Here is a 19389-nt window from a genome sequence, read left to right as displayed (position 1 = left end):
TAGGGTTAGGGTTAGGGCTAGGGGGATAGGGTTAGTTAGGGTTAGTTAGGGTTAGGGTTAGGGGATAAGGGGGTTAGGGTTAGAACTGCACTCAGTTGACCCACTTATCCCCTCAGCCTCAGAACTGATCATGTGATTTCTCTCAACCAATCAGAATCTTCCGCACTAGCGGGGAGGCTTATACTACTATTGACGACGGATTTTTCCGTTATTTCACGATCATGTCAATGAGCAGACGGCGGTTGTGACCGGTCAGCAGGGGATGCTCACTCCTCCATGGCACCTGATCCCACCTATGATGTTTCGGAGGTCCGTGTTTGCTCTGCTCCTATTTTTTATTGTTTTATGGACTTCTACTTTGAATACTGAACGTTCTACATGTACATCTTTTTTGGATATGGAATCTTCTACATCATTGCTTGAGTTATGTGATGTGGAACATGACCATGGGTTAAGAACCTCAGTAACAGTCACCCTGGGATATAAATGAGTTCATTATTAAAAGCAATCGTCAACATTCATAAAATACTTTAACAAAATAATTAAATTTAAGAAAAATTCAATCTTTCACACGTCATACGTATACAGTTTTATTATCATGAAGTTTGCGAGATTGTAAGAAAAATACCAACATCTTCTAAAGAATACACTCAGGCTTTTCGCAAATAAAGATTTTGGGAGGGAAGCAACTTTTCTTTGCTAAGAAGTTGTTTTGATCAAGGAAGAAAACAAATTATCAACGAAACTGTATTTTTTGTTACTTGAGATGGAAATAAATAAAAAAAAAAATGCTTAACATATTATTACAAAAAGAAGACTGAGAAGCTACGCACATTGAAGGTTTAAAAGATTTATTTTCTGCAGCAAGGGAAAAGGCGAGGTGATTTCTCTTAACCATTCAACTCAATCTCATTTGAATGTTTACCTATTACAAACCGCCATTTTCTGCTATTTGATATAACGAAAATAAGCACATACTTGGATTGTCTCTCCTAGCCTTAAATATGAGACTTCGCCTCTATGGTGATCTGAGGACAAGCTTTAAAATGCTATGGTTGTCTCTTCTAACCATGACATCATTATGGAACCATTTAAATGGAATTAAATACACACAATGCCATTAAGGGATAATTAAGTTCAGAACAAATTAAACGATTTGACAATATTCTATGTGAATTTATATCCATTGGGCATACTCTTCCAAGAAAGGGACAGATATAATATATAATTTTGGTTCAATGTTTTGTCAATAGAAAGAATGCAACATTTTACTTTTTTTCTCTTAAAAAATCGATGAATATGAATTTGGATGATTGATTAGAGATTTCTATTTAATTGTAATGTTTTGAAGGATTATTTAAAGTTTGCTATAACTATGATGACAAGGGTCTTAAGGCATATTGATGTTATAAAATTTAGGTTTATCAATAATTTTTTTTAGCATTTTCGATTTCTTCTCAAGAACCACTGGCCCAATTTTAACCAAACTTGCCACAAAATGTCCTTGGTTGAAGGGAATTTAAGTTTGTTCAAGTGAAGAGCCACGCCCTCTTTCAAGGAGAGATAATAAAGAAATAGTGAAATTTTGGTGACATGTTTTAAATAAAAAATAAGAGCCTCTGTGCCAGGAAAGATGAAACTTATGTGGAAACATCCTAAGGTAGTGAAGTCCGTCGGATGGGACATTAAATGGTACCCCGTGTCAAGGATAATAAACCCCTTACGTAAAAGATCGTTTTTCTGGATTTCAAAAAAGAGTAGACTCACTGGCGACCGCCAGGGAAACTACAACCATTCCAAAACCGTTCAATTAACAAACTTTTCCGCCTGAATATGGTTGAAATATTGCCGACTCGACGTTTAACAATATATACAATACTCAATTAATCCTCAGGTAGTGTTTATTAAAGTTTGTTGAAATCTAATCCCCGGGGGAGGGGTGGAACCACAATAGAATCACACAAATATTTGCAAATGTTTAAATAGGAAAGAAATTTTCTCAACAGCAAAGCCATTTGTTATATTGCTACGGAAGCATCATCAGGTAGTTAAAAATTTAAGTACCATCCCCCGCTTTCAATATAAACTTCAAAATACTAAACAGTGTTTTGGTTTTTCCCTAGGCAATATGCTCAGGTGAATGATGTGGCCATGGCCCTCTTGTTTTATTTATAATGTCTTAGTTGCAGTGTACTTAAAAAAATTATAGGTATGCATTTACGTTGATATTAAAAGCCAAGAAAGCATCTCTGGACAGCAATAATATTGCACTGTATATTGTAAATATCAAATGTGGTAATTGAAGGCAGGATAATTTCCAGAAAGGCACTTGTGTTTAACTCTTTGCCTATTGCGCCGTCTGTGACGTAATAGTAGCATTACATTTTTTACTTTTTGATGACGTTATCCTTTTCCCCACAGCGCACCTCAGATTACGTGCTGAAAAGACGTGGTTTTGAAGATGAATATTTACACGGTGTATGTAGCAATGGTTGTCGTAAATATCACCATATAAAATATTCGTGCAACCATCTCTAATTTTGAATTCAAGTATTGATGGTGATTTTATCCTGTTTATTTTGTTTGAATAATTATTTCATGTGGAATGTTACAAACTTAATTTCTTAGTTACAACTTATTTATTTTAAATTTCATATTTAGATTTAAAACATCAATAAAACGAATTATTTGATTTTTCATACAGGTTGTCATTTTATGCTCGTGTTTAGGAAAGACACCCCCCTCCCTTTCTTTTTATTTCTTCGGTCATTGCATATCGACTTTATCGAAACTTGCAGGAAACTTGCAGAATCTTCAATTATAAATAAAAATAGAAATGAGGTCTTGAAGACAATGATTTTTACTTGTGAGAATTTTTATAAAAGTTATTTTACCGCTTTTTTAGGACAGAAAAGAAATTATAGCTTTCAGCATATTTAATTTTATTTATCAAGAGTTTTTACAAAAAAATATCGTTGGAATATAGCGATTAATCCTATATTGAACAATGCAGGAGCGTATTAATTGACAACGGGAAACATTTCATTTTTAAGTTAAAATTTAACTGGTTAAATCTTCTTTTAAATACCGGTATTTTGGCCGATATACGGATGAGATACTGCCGTTGGACTCGGCATTAAAATAATCAGTCTAAAATTAGCTTTATATATCTCATCATTGCTAGCCAAGGTTTTCTGATCCGACATCTACTATGGTTGAGAGGTAAAGCGGATCGGAAACCCTTGGCAGAGGTATAATTGAGGAATCTTTACACCCACATGCGGACTACTAAAAAATATCAGCACGTTTAAAAAGCCATGAAATAAAGGATAAAGAATTTATCGGCTAAAGATGAAATTTCAAAATAAATAAATAAATAAAATAAAAGTAAAAAAAAACCCATCGAAATGCAATATTCTTTTTTTAAAAATGGAATTTTAACACATTTTAAAAAACAATGAAATAGTTTACAAGAGAGTCCAAGAACTTCTCGGACGTAGCTATTAGCGGTCAGTACTCGACATTTTTCCCGATGGTGCCCGAAGTATTCCCAGTATTTGTGGAGCAAATCAAGGAGTACTCCTGAAAAAAGGTTTCTTTGGAAATGTATTAATTTTAGCTGTAGTTATTGAGAAATTCATATAGTAGATATTTCTATAATTTCTCCAAGGGTTGTCAAAGGAATACATTTTGCCTTCATTATCAGATTGAACGCAATGAATTTTATGAACATGCAGCGTCGATGTAGACGAAACCTGTCCATTTATAGAAAAAGAATAGTGTATCTAAAAAAAACTTGCAGAACATAAAGTCAGATTAAGAAACATGGTATAAAATTAAAATTAATCAATCAATCAATCAGGATCTATTAGGAGTTGATGCGTAGTAGACTTACAGATTTTCCAACATCTATACTTTTGTGATTGCTCGGTTATTCCTGTGATCATCATACAAGTTAACAGCATAAAAAATAATTTATTGTGTTTGTAAAAGATGCAATTCTGACCCAAATAAATGTTCATATAAATTACAATGGATAATAAACACAATATCTCAATAACTTGACTGCATTTTATTTCAGTAATAAAAAAAATATGCTTACTACTTTTTCTTTCCGATATTTCATAGTTTATTGGCAAATTTTAGTTAACTTTTATTTTCCGATATTTATGAAAGAGTAAATTTCAGGTAATAAAACTAAGACTAAGACTTTCCTAACTGAAAATCAAAATTGAACAATAAATCATTGATATCAAAAAAATATATTTAAAGGCTTTAATTTTGTCTCGATTTTAAAGAAAACCATGTTAAAATTGTGATCAGTTTCATGGGTCTCGGACAAAGTGCAATCACTGACATAATATAATTCAAGATTTTTTTTTTACCTATCGATTATTCATAAACTTGGTAGACATAAAACTCAACCCCCCCCCCCCCCACACACACACACACACACACCAAAAAAAAAAAATTCGGCAACACAAAAAAATTTCCCAATTGTTGAGCATAATTCTTGAGATTATATAAATGAAGTACATTATTTCAAATCAGTCCTTCTATATAACAAGCTGTTGATCAAAGAAAAAAATGCTGGAAATGCTGAATATAGATTTAGGAAATAATTTAGAACGCTGTTGGTGAAAGATGTTTACCCCCCCCCCACCCAAGAATGGAGTTTTTAGCGCCTAAATGCATTACTCCTCATACATGTATCTCTGCACTATCCTTTGAATACAGTCACGAGTTAACTGTCCATTCACAAGGTGAAATGTTTTTTTTTTTCTGTTTAAAATATTGGCATCGGAACCGGGGGATGGGGTGGGTTAGGCGGTAGGGGGGCTTATCCCCCACTATTTTACAAATATATACGTAATACATGTATGGGCATTAATTATCCCCCCACTTTCAATTAGCCCATCCCCCCCCCCCCTACTTTCAATTCTTCCCACGTCTATGTATATCAAAAACATATAGCTGGTGGAAGAATCACATCAGACTGTATCGTTGTCTTTTCATTGAAAGTTAATATTTACTCCCCTATTAAGTGTATCTTAAACCTATTATTTCTAGTGTATGCAGTGTTGTCAAACTTAAAACCTACAGAGTACACTTATACATATATATATTCTTAAACTACATGCAAAAGCGGATAAGTGAATATGTTTAAATATACTGACAATATAAACCTACTCAAGGCGGATCAGGAATATCCCTAAGGGACTAATCAGTAGACACATCTTTTAATTGTACCCGCGCTCCGAAGCCAAGGATAAAAAGGGGAAAGGGGTATACTGTTTTACCTAGTGTGTTTGTCCGTCTATCTAGCTGTTTGTGAGTCTGTCCGTAACAAACTTTTGATTGCAGTTTTCGCAGCAACTACTCATCAGCATATTCTTCGCTGAGGCATGCTATATCGTGGCATCTTTTTTTTTTTTTAATCCGATGTCAACTGCCTGTTAATCCGTGCGCGTGTCGTACAAAGCATAACATTTTTCCAGCAGGTACACATACTTATATTGCAGATGCTTGAAATTTTAGCACATACTTTGTTGTGGCATGCCATATGATGGGATTTATTTTTTTATGAATCTGATGTCAACTTTCTATTTGTCCGTGCATATGCCCGTAACTGAACTTGTGTAAATTTTAATTAACATATCAGTGTACATGTATTTTCGAGTCAGAGCGGGGTATTACTAACGAGCATTGGCCCACGAACTTGTTTGTCCAGCCCTGTTTCTAAAAATATCAAACAAGTACATAGTTTACTTGCATAAAATTTTCCCGAATACTTTGTTTTATATACATTTATACATGAACGTATGTTTTGAAAAATCAATTTATAAGAGTAAGTGCAACACTTTTTTTATGAATATTGGAAACGTTGACTTGATATTGAAATCATTCAAATTTTAATTAACCTACATTTTTTTCAACAGGTTATTGTCGTTTCTCTAGGTTTTTTCCCTTTCCAATTGTGCATGATTTTTTTTTATTGCTGTGTAAGGCGGAAACAATAAAATTGTATTTTTTCGAATTGGAATCTAAATCGAACAAGAAATAAGATTGAATGTAAATTAAAACAAAGCTTTATTCTATGAACAAAACCTCTTTTCTTTTCAGTTGTATGAGTATGAATTAACTTAATTTTTTTTGTAATTTTATCCATTCTTTCTGTCGATTTTCGCACACATTTTTATCAAATATTTTCATAAAAAATTCAATTGTAGAATTTGATAAATTCTGAATCATAGGTCTGATCTCGCACAATATTGGGGGACAACCACATCACCAACCCAGTGGTTCAAGTGGTGGGCTTATTTAGTGTCAAAAGAAAGATCTTAATTTGTCTCGCATCCCCAAGTTTCGTCTTATAAATCGAACTACTCGGATTTATTAAAAACCAGAAGTCTCTGTCGAGACTGAAGCTCTACTGGTTTGTACTTATAGCAAAGGAAGAGAAAAGTACTTAAGCAGTTGGAAATTGAAACTTTTCAACAGCAATAAATAGAATAATGATCCTTGATTAAGTCTCTTTATGTTCTTAGTGCAGTCTACTTGCATGCCACATTTATATTATAATCAGACTAAAATTGTATTTGGAGTAGCATTTTGAAAGAATTTCACAGAAATTTCTATTTTTAGTAACCATGGCAACACCGTTCATCGAAATCAAAAACCGATATACAGAATTATGTATCTTATTGTAGTCTACTTGTTTGACAAGATATATTGAAATCAGACTAAAACTGTAGAAGGAGTAGCATTTTGAAAGAATTTCACAGAAATTTCTATTTTTAGTAACCACGGCAACACCGTTCATCGAAATCAAAAACTGATACACAGAATTATGTATCTTATTGTAGTCTACTTGTGTGCCAAGTTATATTGAAATCAGACTAAAACTGTAGAAGGAGTAGCATTTTGAAAGAATTTCACAGAAATTTCTATTTTTAGTAACCACAGCAACACCGTTCATCATAATCAAAAACCGATATACAGAATTGTGTATCTTAGTGTAGTCTACTTGTGTGCCAAGTTATATTGAAATCAGACCAAAACTGGAGGAGGAGTAGCATTTTGAAAAATTGTTTACAGACAGACAGACGGACAGACAGACAGACAGACGGACGGACGACGGACGCATTACTATCGCATAAGCTCTTCTGGTCTCTGACCAGTAGAGCTAAAAATGTTCTTATTTGCGAATAATATTAGAATGGAATTAAAAAAATCATTATCTTATCATTTATTGTCATATCATCAAGACTTTACGTGGTATCAGAGCAGAAAACGTCAAAAACCGCAATGTGCGTTAAAGTGCGTGATTGTGGGGTAAAGGTATATGCGTTAAAATGCGTGATTGTGGGGCAACGGTATATGCGTTAGAATGCGTGACTATGGGGAAGGGGGTTATAAACAGAAATAGGAGGCCAATAGAGAATCAATTAAAGTCACGTTGTAGATTATATTTCTTCATGCGATTTGTTTCTTGGTTTAAATATCACATATTTCAAACACACCTACGACAAAGCATTTATTGTTGGTCAAATGGAAGCCTGAACTTGGCATGACCCTAATCAGATATTGAATGTGTTTGACATGATACATCTTTTTATGTGACACTAATTTTGCTAATTTATTAGTCGCCTTTTTTATATTCAAATGAAGCATACATTCCTAATTTATTAACAAAAATTCTACATTAGTCTTCGACTCGACCTTCCTGTATATCGTCATCTTCGCTAGCCAAGGGTTTCTGATAGTGATACGCTACTCTCCTCATAAACCCTTGGCCTACGGTGTTCATAGAAATCGGGATTTTTTTCCAGAGTTCTGATTGGATTTCAGTACACCCAGGTCGACCAATCAGAAATTTTTTTTTGTAAATGACGATATTTGCGTTCGGGATACATCTTCACTCTTTAATCTCGGAAATGAAAAACGCAAGAAAACAAGGGTGTTGCTAAAACGCGGAACGGAAAGCGGAACGGAACGGAAAACGGAAAATAAATGTCAAGGAAAGAACCTTGATTCGATATGAATCAGGAATAAAAAGCAATACTCATGATATAAAAGTCATATTTAATGAAAAATTAACGTCATATATTATATATTTGTGAATTATGCTCCTCTCATAACATGTACATGCGATGGTCAATAAAATGCATACTGTGATTTAGATGTACTAACTACTGTAAATCACTTTTTACTTTCGCGTAATTACGAGACAATGCGTTCGCGAAAATTAAATTCTCGCGTATAAAAGTATTCCTTACGATTATATAGAGGAATAACAACTATTCGTGAAAATTATGTCTCGCTTACAAAGAATCAATGACAATCTCGCGAAAATTTAGTGATCTACAGTAGTATCCATCTGTCAAACGTTTCGTTCAAATCATTTTTTAGAGAATGCTTATTTATAAATAAAAAATCTTGTATTGAAAAAGACGGAAGGAAAAAAGACTAGTAGTATGTATACATACGTGTATCGGTAAAGACAAAAACGAACTAGTTTTGACATACTGGTGTACAGATTATGCCGCATACACTGGCGAATCCGGGAATCTTGAAATGGGGAGGGGGCAGTTTGGGGTCGGAGTAGGTTCCCTCAGTCACACACATAATTATATTGGTCACAAAAAGGACGGGGGGTCTTTCTCCCCTTTAAATCCATGAGTGACATATGATATGCATATTGAGAAATTAAAATATAAATATCTGCAACATAAGGAAACACGTTTTACTGGGTCATTCAACCCCACTCCCCCCAAAAAAGAAAAACGCTTTAATAACTTAATTAAACGTATGGACGATATATTAATTTTACTACAGTAAAGATTAACAACTTCATCTATCCAAGATTTTAATTGATAGGTATCGACTCTAACTTGTATAAAATTTTAAAAACCAGTTTTACAATCGAAGTGTTATCCGGGCTTGTGGGAAAGGGGTGCTCTAATAGTAATCTTATTTAGAAATTTTTTTTTACATTTTATTTTTTACCAATTATTACAGTCATTTAGGGTATTTCGGGTCACTTTTTACATTTCTACTGCAATTAATTAAACAAACAAGATTATTAATGGTTCCTGGGCATTATTAAGAAGTTTATTGTTTGATTGAAAAGACTTACGAACCAAATTGCGATTATCTTTGATAAAACGACCGCAGTGGGAGCTTTATCTAGACCTCCAATTTAAGGAATTGCGGGTCACTTCCGGTTATTTCGAGTCACTTTATAAACGTGTGCAAAACAAAACAAAAATTACATTTAATGTTGTTTTATGACCAAAATTAGTTAGTTTTGCTAATATCCAATTGTTATTTCAGCAGAAATGATTTTTTTTGTGGGGGAAATCGCTCACGGTGAAAGCTGATATCAACACACTATATTGACCGTGTGTAATGTGGGGCGGATCTAGCTTGAAGACCATGAAATTATGACCTTTAGATTGTTAAATTCTCTCGTAACATTCAGAGACAAACATTTTATGTCATTATTTATTTGAATAAAATGACTTTTTAACAAAGAAAAAAAGTAACAATGGAAACACCTGGTTTTAAATAACAGGAAAATGACTAGGAATGTAAACATGGTAAAAGGCTATAAAAAAATTATACAGTAACAAAAAAAAAGTAAATTCGTCCTACTTGGACTCATATAAAATATAAACATATAAAAAATCTATAGATCTACAAAATAAACATAATAATAATAAAGTACCTTGATACTACAATATAAAACACCCCCTCACTTTCTAGTGGAAATGTGCATCTCTCTCTCTCTCTCTCTCGGCAAAATCTTTGGCAAATTTATGTGCATCCTTTCTCTCTCTCTCATTGCAGTCTTTGGCAAATTCATCTCTCTCTCTCTCTCTCTCTCTCTCTCTCTCTCTCTCTCTTATTGCAAATTCTATGGTAAATTTATGTGCATCTTAAAATGATATAAAGTATGTCAAACTTAGTATGTAAACTTTTATATTAAAAAAAAACAAAGGTCCTACTTTGGACATATAAAAACAACTTCACATTCTATGAAATGAACTTTGATACAAAGAATCATATGTGATGCATGTACACTTTATGATAAGGAGACATCAATGACCGACTTTTCAGGCATATTTTCAATATGCTGCTCTATAACAATCAATGCTGCATGGAAGTTTTTGGGACACACTTTGTATTGGCAGGGTATAACAACACCTCCTCCTTTTCCCAGCACATGGGGCCAGGGTGGAAAACTTGGCAATGGTTCACCAGTAACGGTTGCAGTTATTACACCTCCAGCATCCATCACATACCTAAAGGCACTCGCCAAACCTCTCGGAACATGACCACAAGGAAGACCTGCTATGTCACTTAATTTCAGGCCTCTCTTTTCATCACTCACTGAATTCTCCAGGTTCTCTCGAACATTTTCTGGCACCCAGACTACACATGCATCTATATCATGAATATTTGAATATTCTCTGTCGACCTGAAGTTCCAAATCACTTGTCATAAGTGGCTTTACTTTATACTCATGATAGCCCTTAATTACACAGTTTTTGATATAAATTATCTCCTTGTTGGGTTCCTGTAAGAGAAAAAAAATACAGTCATACAGATTTATAAGAAAAAGAATATTCTTAACGCATCTAATAACCCCCCACCCATCTTTTAGATCATATTCTGATTTTGATTTAACATTGTATCAAATTTTTATGTAAAACATACTTTGCATTATAAATCATGTCATGCACTATGCAGAGAATATTCAAATATATATGTGTTGCTTGGAAAAAATTCCAGATTATAAACTTAAAAAAAATAGATATTGTTATACAAGAGGAGGTTGGCAACAAGCAGGTAAATATTTACACTACAAATTCATATGATATCTATGAAATAGATGTGCAGAGCTGGCATATGAATTCAACAGATTCTTCAACAGCTGCATCTTTGTCCCATGGATGCGCAGCTGGAATACACAAGATATGTTCCCATTTGCGGCACAAATCACACTGTATCCAATCTCCTGGTTCTGACATCTGCATGACACACAAAACAAAGTTCAGTTTCTGAAATCTCCTTTGCTCTGGTGTCAGTATGTGACGTGGACGGAACTTGATCATCAGAACGAGTCGCTTCTAATGTCATCTGTGTTGTAACAACCTTCTTTCTCTGCTTTCCTTTGCCTGTCTTCTGGCCTTTGCTCCTTACATTTTCCTTGGATTTCAGATATCTTTCCCTGGCTTTCCTCTCTTTACTTGCAAAACTTTTAGCTTTTTCAAGTGATTTCAGTCCCATCATTCTTATGCCATCTTCAGAAGTAAGGTTGTCTGGTAGCTCATCTGCAAGTCTTTTCCTTTTAGCCGTCTTTGTTCTTATGGTAGGTAATTTAACAGCAGACACAATTTGTGGTGAAACTTGTTCATGAATGGAGGATGGCAAATTTCCTGATGCATCATAATCAACAGCTGAAGCAGCTTGTGCAAGGATATCTAAACCTGAATGCTTTTCAGTAGACCCGCAGGAAAATGTGGTTGCTCTTGAAGATGTTGGTGTACAGGCGGTAGAGGTATCCGCTGATGATGTGGCCTCTTCAAATGTCAAGGAAGGTTTTAATCTCAAGTCGGAGATAGCAGACCTGTCTACAGGGAAGACACCTGATGTAGCAAAGCTCTTTTGGACTGTTACTGGCTTGTAAAAATCCATGAAAGCAACCTGTAAGTGTCTGGCAAAATTTTGCTTCCTCACCATGTCTTCTGGGTGTTGCCTGGTGTGGTCTCTCAGGTGCTTGTACCAACTTTTTTTCAAGGGACCATATACTCCAACATCAAGTGGTTGCATGAGGTGGGTAGCATTTCTAACCAATCGATATATTTCAATTCCTAATTCTTTGGCTGCAGAAAAGGATTCCATGTCAACATGGCTTCCAACACTGTCTATCAGCAACACTATTGGTCTCTCTTTAACAGCATGTGCATGCAAATGATGAATAAATTTCCTGAAAGTCTCCGCATCCATCCATCCTTTATCTGTGAACTCTGCTCGAGCATTCCTGTGCGAACCTGCTAACAAGTCATACGAAGTTGGTTTTGGTCTTGCAAAAACAAAGAAAGGAGGAAGGATACTGCCCTCTGCATTTGCACAGTACATAACAGTGACCCGCTCCTTACTTCTTCCACCACTTACATGTGGGACTGGTTCCTTTTGGACTTTTTTGGCGGGACCTATGACCTCACCAGATTTCGAACCCATCGTGAAACCAGTTTCATCTGCATTATATACTCTTTCTGGTTTGTCCATCAAATGGTTGTCTGACATAAAGATTCTGTAATTATGGAACCAATCATCCACTTCTTCTGTAGTCACCTTAGCTCTGGAAATTTCAAGAGGCGTTTCTTTTCGCTTTTGAACAATGCGTTTGTTGCGTTTCATAAATGCATAATACCAGTCCCAACTTGGACGACCATCTTTGAAGGTCTTTCTCCTCTTGTCATTTTTCATTATGTTCTCAACAAAATCTAGGAACTCGGTTGGTCGTAAACCCATCCCACGCTGTGCCATTTCAGACAAATACTTTGCCATTGTTTCTTCTTCAGACTTGTTGAAGATGGTCTCTGGGCCTCTTTTTTTCTCTACATCTACCAACCCACTTGTTCTACGTTGCAATGATGAGTATGAAATATTATGTTCTCGTGCAGCTTTTCTAATAGACAATTGCTTATTGATTACCTGATACAATGCTTTTCTGGCAACCTTGTGGGGAGACTTGTACTTTCTTGATATTTGTTTGGCCAATTTCTGAGCAGGACTTTTAGATGGTGTCCAAATTTCCTTCCTCTTTTTAGTTCTTCCCATTCTTCTGAAAATAAGCAATGTGTATGTAGGGGCCTAGTATGTTTATTCACCACTTGTCTACATGTACATTCATGAAATCATCTGGAGTTTTAATAAAGTCATTGAAAAAAAAAAACCAAGAAAAATTGTTGCAATAAAGGAAGGGGCGCCAGAATGAATCCGCCACTGGAAGCATTCACCACTACTGTAAATGTACAATATTTTTGCACAACACTTTACCACATAACAGCACGAATCTAGGTCGCAGCAACTTTATTTCACACATACAAAAAAAATGGATTTTTCTTTTTAACAAAATGATTATTTTTATAATGTTTAATTTAGTATAACAAATTTTCTGCATAAAGAAAAGCTATAATCATGATAATATTGAAAAAGCACAATGTAAACATTGACATGTGACGTACCAAAACACGAAGCTGTAGAAACACACGTGACCCGAAATACACTAAACCGAAGGGGGTTAGGAATACACCACTACCTCAATAGATTTTATTGCAACCAGAATTTGTTTAGTTGCATTAGAAAGCGTATAAATTTTCCTTTCCAGCAGTATATAACATGTATTGTTTTATCAGACGTAAACTTCACATCATCGAAGAAAAAAAGATGTCTCCGTTTTTGACATGCAAAATTCTCTGATCGGGAAACATACGCCAATTAATCAATGTATTAATTAAGACATCTATTTTCAGTATTTTCCTTTGTAACTGTGTGAATACATATAACATACCTTGCTGGACGTGACTGTAATAGCTTCTTGTTTTTTTTTTACGTTTTACGCGAACTGTGTCAAGAAAACCCCGAAGACTCCCGAAAATCGGGGTGACCCGAAATACCTTAAATGACTGTACCATAATTTTTAAAGATAACAAATATCCCCTCAACTGTTTTCCAGACATAACCTTTATACTATTGAAATGATCATTGAAACCTCCAACACTTTCTGTCTGTTAAATTAATAGTAGTCAGTAAGTGTAAAAAAAATAATACTGAAAGAAATTGGAGCTATGTCATTACTTAATTTGTCAGCGCTTTTCGTAAGAGACTTAAATTACTAATTAAACTTGTATTGATCATGGAGGTATTAAATATGTATAAAATATATCGTTTCTGAGAAATTAATATATTTTAAATGATTTAATCTCAAATGATATTTTCCGTTTTCCGTTCCGTTCCGCGTTTTAGAAACACCCAGAAAACAACGATCCGTAAGATAACATTCAATTCTATGAATAGCCATGGTGTCATCCAATATCTTCTAAATATGTGATTAAGAATCTATATTGAAGCTTCAGATTGTTCTATAAATAATGAATAAACATAACTCAATTATTGCTTCTTAATTATTCTCGAAAAAACTTTGATTTAATTTTTTTTTAACACGTGTCTTTATTTCTGGCGATGACGCAATCTGTGCGTACCTGATAGATTCGAGATCACGTGACGGAAAACAATCCCGTCTTTTGACTTCACCGTATGCCAAGGGTTTATGAGGAGAGTAGCGTATCAGAAACCCTTAGCTAGCGAAGATGGTATATCGTTATTTCTATTCATATATATATCCACTCAATATATCCCACTAACCTTAAAGATGCCAGAGAATCTTTTTTCATGTTTGTTTCATTGAATTTTATCGACGACAAGGCTAATAACAACTAATTTGCATTACAAACGATATGACAACTTTTGATCGACAACTTTTGTTCATGTAGTAATCCAGCGTGGCACAGTGGTTAGAGCGTCTGCTCTAGAGTCGCGAGGTAAAGAGGTGATCCTTATTTACGTCACGGGTTTGAATCCCACTGTGGGACGCGGAAACCAGTCCTTCGGAGGAGGCCGCATAAACCGAGGTCCCGTGCTGGCACGAAAAAGATCCCTCCCTGCTCAATAGCCCTGAGTGCAGAGTATAGGACAAAATTTGCAGCTCTTGGTGGCGTCTCCAAATGAGTGAAAAATTCTCGAGAGGCACGTTAAACAATCAGTCAATCCAGTTTTCACCTGTGTTACATTTTAATACATGTAATATTTGCTACTCAAAAGAATGCTTTAGGAATGAGATAATTTCTGGCTCTACTGGTCAGAGACCAGAAGAGCTTATGCGATAGTTATGCGTCCGTCGTCCGTCCGTCTGTCTGTAAACAATTTTTCAAAATGCAACTCCTTCAACAGTTTTGGTCTATTTTAATATAACTTGGCACACAAGTAGACTACATTAAGATACATAATTCTGTGTATCGGTTTTTGATTTTCGATGAACGGAGTTGCCGTGGTTACTAAAAATAGAAAATTCTTTGAAATACATTTAAAATGCTACTCCTCCTACAGTTTTGGTCTGATTTCAATATAACTTGGCACACAAGTAGACTACAGTAAGATACATAATTCTGTATATCTGTTTTTGATTTCGATGCACGGTGTTGCCATAGTTACTAAAAATAGAAATTTCTGTGAAATACATTTAAAATGCTACTCCTCCTACGTTTTGGTCTGATTTCAATATAACTTGGCACACAAGTAGAGTACAGTAAAATACATAATTCTGTGTATCGTTTTTTTTTTATTTTTGATGAACGGTGTTGGCTTGGTTACTAAAAATAGAAATTTCTGTGAAATACTTACAAAATGCTACTCCAAATACATTTTGAGTCTAATTATAATGACATTGCGCATGGTGTTGGTGTCAGTTTCGGTAACGTTAAAATGACGTTATTTTACGTGAAGTTCTAGAAAATTTATTTGACGTTACTTTTTTGCTAGCATTTTTTATGGAGAAAAATAAAAACCCAGTAATGCGCGCCGCCAATTATATTATGCAGGTAATTGAAAACACGTGTAATTAAATTCTCTGCACCCAATTTGCATGCATATTGCGGGAGAAAAATATAAGCATGGTTTGCCTCATTTAAAAAAACTTGATAGAAATAACGAAACTTGTTCAACATTGCATTTTTATTTCATTGAGATAAATTCAAAACAATTCCATATTCCATATCAGTAGGCCCTAGAACCTGTTCTTTTGTTTTCAGTAAATTGTACGATTGTAGATATGTTAGATATGTTGCTGATTTGAGCATTGAATTACTTTTTTTCGTTCAAAGTCCCATCCCATCTTGTGATGAAAATCTGATACATTTGTACTCACCTCCGACAACCCCTAATCATTATTCAATATTGGACCATTCAATGTAAACTCGCCATGTATAGAACAATTTATAAATACCAGCATAAAATAGAGTTAACACACTTTACTATGGAACGCCGTCACTGCCTTATAGCAGAACACAACAATTACATTGCGTCAACCTTCCATTACATAATGTCAACTCTATATGACATTTACTCACACTACTATTACATTGTGTCAACCTTCCATTACATTATGTCAACTCTTTATGACATTAACTCACACTACTATTGCGTTGTGTCAACCTTCCAAATACATTATGTCAACTCTTTATGACATTAACCCACACCACTATTGCATTGTGTCAACCTTCCATTACATTATGTCAACTCTTTATGACATTTACACACACTACTGTTGCGTTATGTCAACTTTCCATTACATTATGTTACGTCTTTATGGCATTAACTCGCACTTCAATTACATTGCGCCAATCTTCCATTGCATTATATCAGTTCTTTATGACATTAAAAATGTTTTTATATAATTTCAACTCATTATTACATTATGTGCACTCTCTACTATTTGGTCAAAGTAGTTCATTACATGATGTGAATTTATCTTTAATTCAATATCAAGTCACAATAACACGATGTCAGAATTTCATTACATGATGTGAAAAAATTGTCACATGTGGCCAATTCTTTACTATATTTTGTGTCATCAGTATGCTACATGACGACGGGAATCTATTACTTGATGTCAATTTCCACTTACTTTTTGACAAATCATTATTATGTTATGCCGTTGTATCTTTACATTGTGTCTAAAATGCTTAGCCTCTTGTCAGTATATCTTAGAATATTTTAACTCTTTATTGTTTGACGTAAGGTTTGGGTTATGCCTAAAAATTCGTTTTGTGTTTTCAATATTACATGCACATATGTTAAACATGCAAATAATTTAAATTAAACAAATCAAATATTAAATTATACACAAGACTTAATTAATTCTTAATTAAATACCAGGTTAAAATTTATAAATAGGATCATGTTCCCGTGGAATCTTTATTGACGATTGTTTTTTTTAACGTCGAAATTCAATGGCCGTTAAATCTCATAATTATCAAATCAAATAGTATGTGTCATGCAGCAATATTTTCCTTTTTATTTTGAATTATTTTGAAAAGTCCGAAACTTCTGATCTAACTACAAAACACTGTCCTAAGCTTTTTATCAGTCTTTAGCCCTCCTTTAAAAAAGTGTAAACACATTGTATTTCATACGTGCACTGGTGGGTGGGTGGGTGGGTGGGGAGTGAGGGGAATCTCGCCCTCCCATCTTTAGTGACCAAAATATGCATGAAATTAATCAATTGGTTTAACTTTGTAGGACATTGCATTAGTTTCACATAAAGTATAACTGAAATAAGTTGAAACGTTTTATATAAAGAAAAACTTACAACGTACAAAAAAAAGCAAAAAAAAAAAAAAAAAATGTTCAAACTCGAAAATCCTTTGTCGGGTGAAAGGGGGGGGGGGTCAAACATCGATCAGTCCTAAATAAATTTCCAAATATACTACATTATATACTACATTACCCATATACTTCAGCAAAAAGCATGAAAAGTGGGGCAGAATTTCAATGAACATTTTCTATGATAAAGTTATGTCGGAAAAAAAGAGGAAGCCAGACCCCCCCCCCCCCCCCCTCATATAACGTGTCTGTAATTCGTCCTAAGTAATCAGGACCCCCCCCCCCCCTTTTCCCAGTCGTGAAAACACGGTTATCAACTTTGACTTGATGTAAATGTATTTTACAGCACGTAATGAACATTTGCAATCAACATGATAAAGAATTAACACAATGTAAAGATAGTTTTAAATCACATAAGAAAGAGTTGACATAACGTAATTATATATCCACATCAATGGAGTTTTGACATAATATAATAAAGTGTTGGTATAATATGGAACGCCGGGACTGTCTCCGTAATATATGTACACATTATGTTATAAACCTTTTTACATCACGTAATAAAGCACTGACATAAAGGTAAGATGTTTTCATCTCACATTGTGATGACCTCGGCGTAAAATAAAGATACATTAACATCACGTAATATGCTTAAGTATAACAGAAATATACACTCACAAAAGGGAATGGACTTTGACTTAACGTAATGATAAATTTAATCATAGAACACAAGTAAAACGAAATTAACTTGACGTAATGCAATTTTGACCTCACATATCAAAGAAATGAAATAATATAAAGAAACATCCACTTCACGTAATAAAGTTTTAACACAATGTAAACATATTTTCACTTCACATAATGAACTTTGGACTTCAAGTTGTAAAGTGCGGACATAATGGAAGAATGTGTTAACTTCATGTAATGCAGCATTGACATGATGTAAAGATATTTTTACATCACCTCATAAAACTTGACATAACGTTAAGATATGTTCACATCACGTAATGATAGATTGACATAATGAATGCATAGTTTTATGCTATAAGGCAGTGATGGCGTTCCATACTTTACTGTGGGTTAATTCAAATTTGAAATCATATCCTTGCATAAATTTTGGTTTGTGTGATTTTTTTCTCGTGTCTTTTAAAATTCGAACTCTGAATGGTACTTTTGTACAGATTCTGACAAGAATATATAGATACAGTGTACAAGTATACACTGCACATGTTTTACTTTTATATATAAATACAACTTTTAAAACTTAAAATTATTCTTTTAATTTATCATTATTGGTATGTTTTTTCTTTTATCCATATCAGATCGTCAGCGATTAGGCCAAGTAAAATTAATCTTTAGATTCTCATCCTAATTTGCTAAAAAATTGGGGCGGGTGGGCGGATTTTATTTTTTATTTTGTATAAATGTTAAATTGAAATATCAACAAAACATGAACTTAATTTTCGTACACATTTTTCTTATCATTATATTATATAATAATGCCAATATGAATAGATGTTATTCTTTTCCTATTCTTTTAAATATTTAAAAAAGATGCTTGCTTTTAAAAATTAAATATTCATTGTTAATCAACAAACTATCAAGTACACATTATACGGCAGACGCCAAACAAAATGAGGTGGGGATACTAAATAAAATGTATGTGCATGACTTCTCATCCGCCTTTCCCCAGATACCTTTAAGTTTTTCCAACAAATCCCTCTGTTTTCTGTAAAATATCATAGATTTCCACCTTCCTAAAAAAATTTTATCGTTATTGTCACTTGTAGTGTTCGACATTAAAATAGGTTAAATATTTGCAAAATCTATAAAATATACTAATAAAATATTGTAGTAAAAAACCAAGGCCTGAATACATGTAGTTTGAAGATTTAATATTTCCTTGGCACCTAATATTTTCTAAAGTCTGCCTAC

The 19389-nt window shown here is 34.0% G+C and overlaps 1 pseudogene; it reads right to left on the bottom strand.

The window, feature by feature from the left end:
• Positions 1–10483: 10483 nt before the first annotated feature.
• Positions 10484–13686, bottom strand: LOC134264820 (uncharacterized; annotated as a pseudogene).
• Between the last annotated feature and the right edge of the window lie 5703 nt (positions 13687–19389).

This window comes from Saccostrea cucullata, unplaced genomic scaffold (genome assembly GCF_032062105.1).
Source record: "Saccostrea cucullata isolate Sc308-1 unplaced genomic scaffold, CSIRO_AGI_Scuc_v1 ctg10988, whole genome shotgun sequence".
NCBI classification, from domain to species: Eukaryota; Metazoa; Mollusca; class Bivalvia; order Ostreida; family Ostreidae; genus Saccostrea; species Saccostrea cuccullata.
Note: the sequence above shows the minus strand (reverse complement) of the source record. Positions and strands in the feature narration are given on the sequence as shown.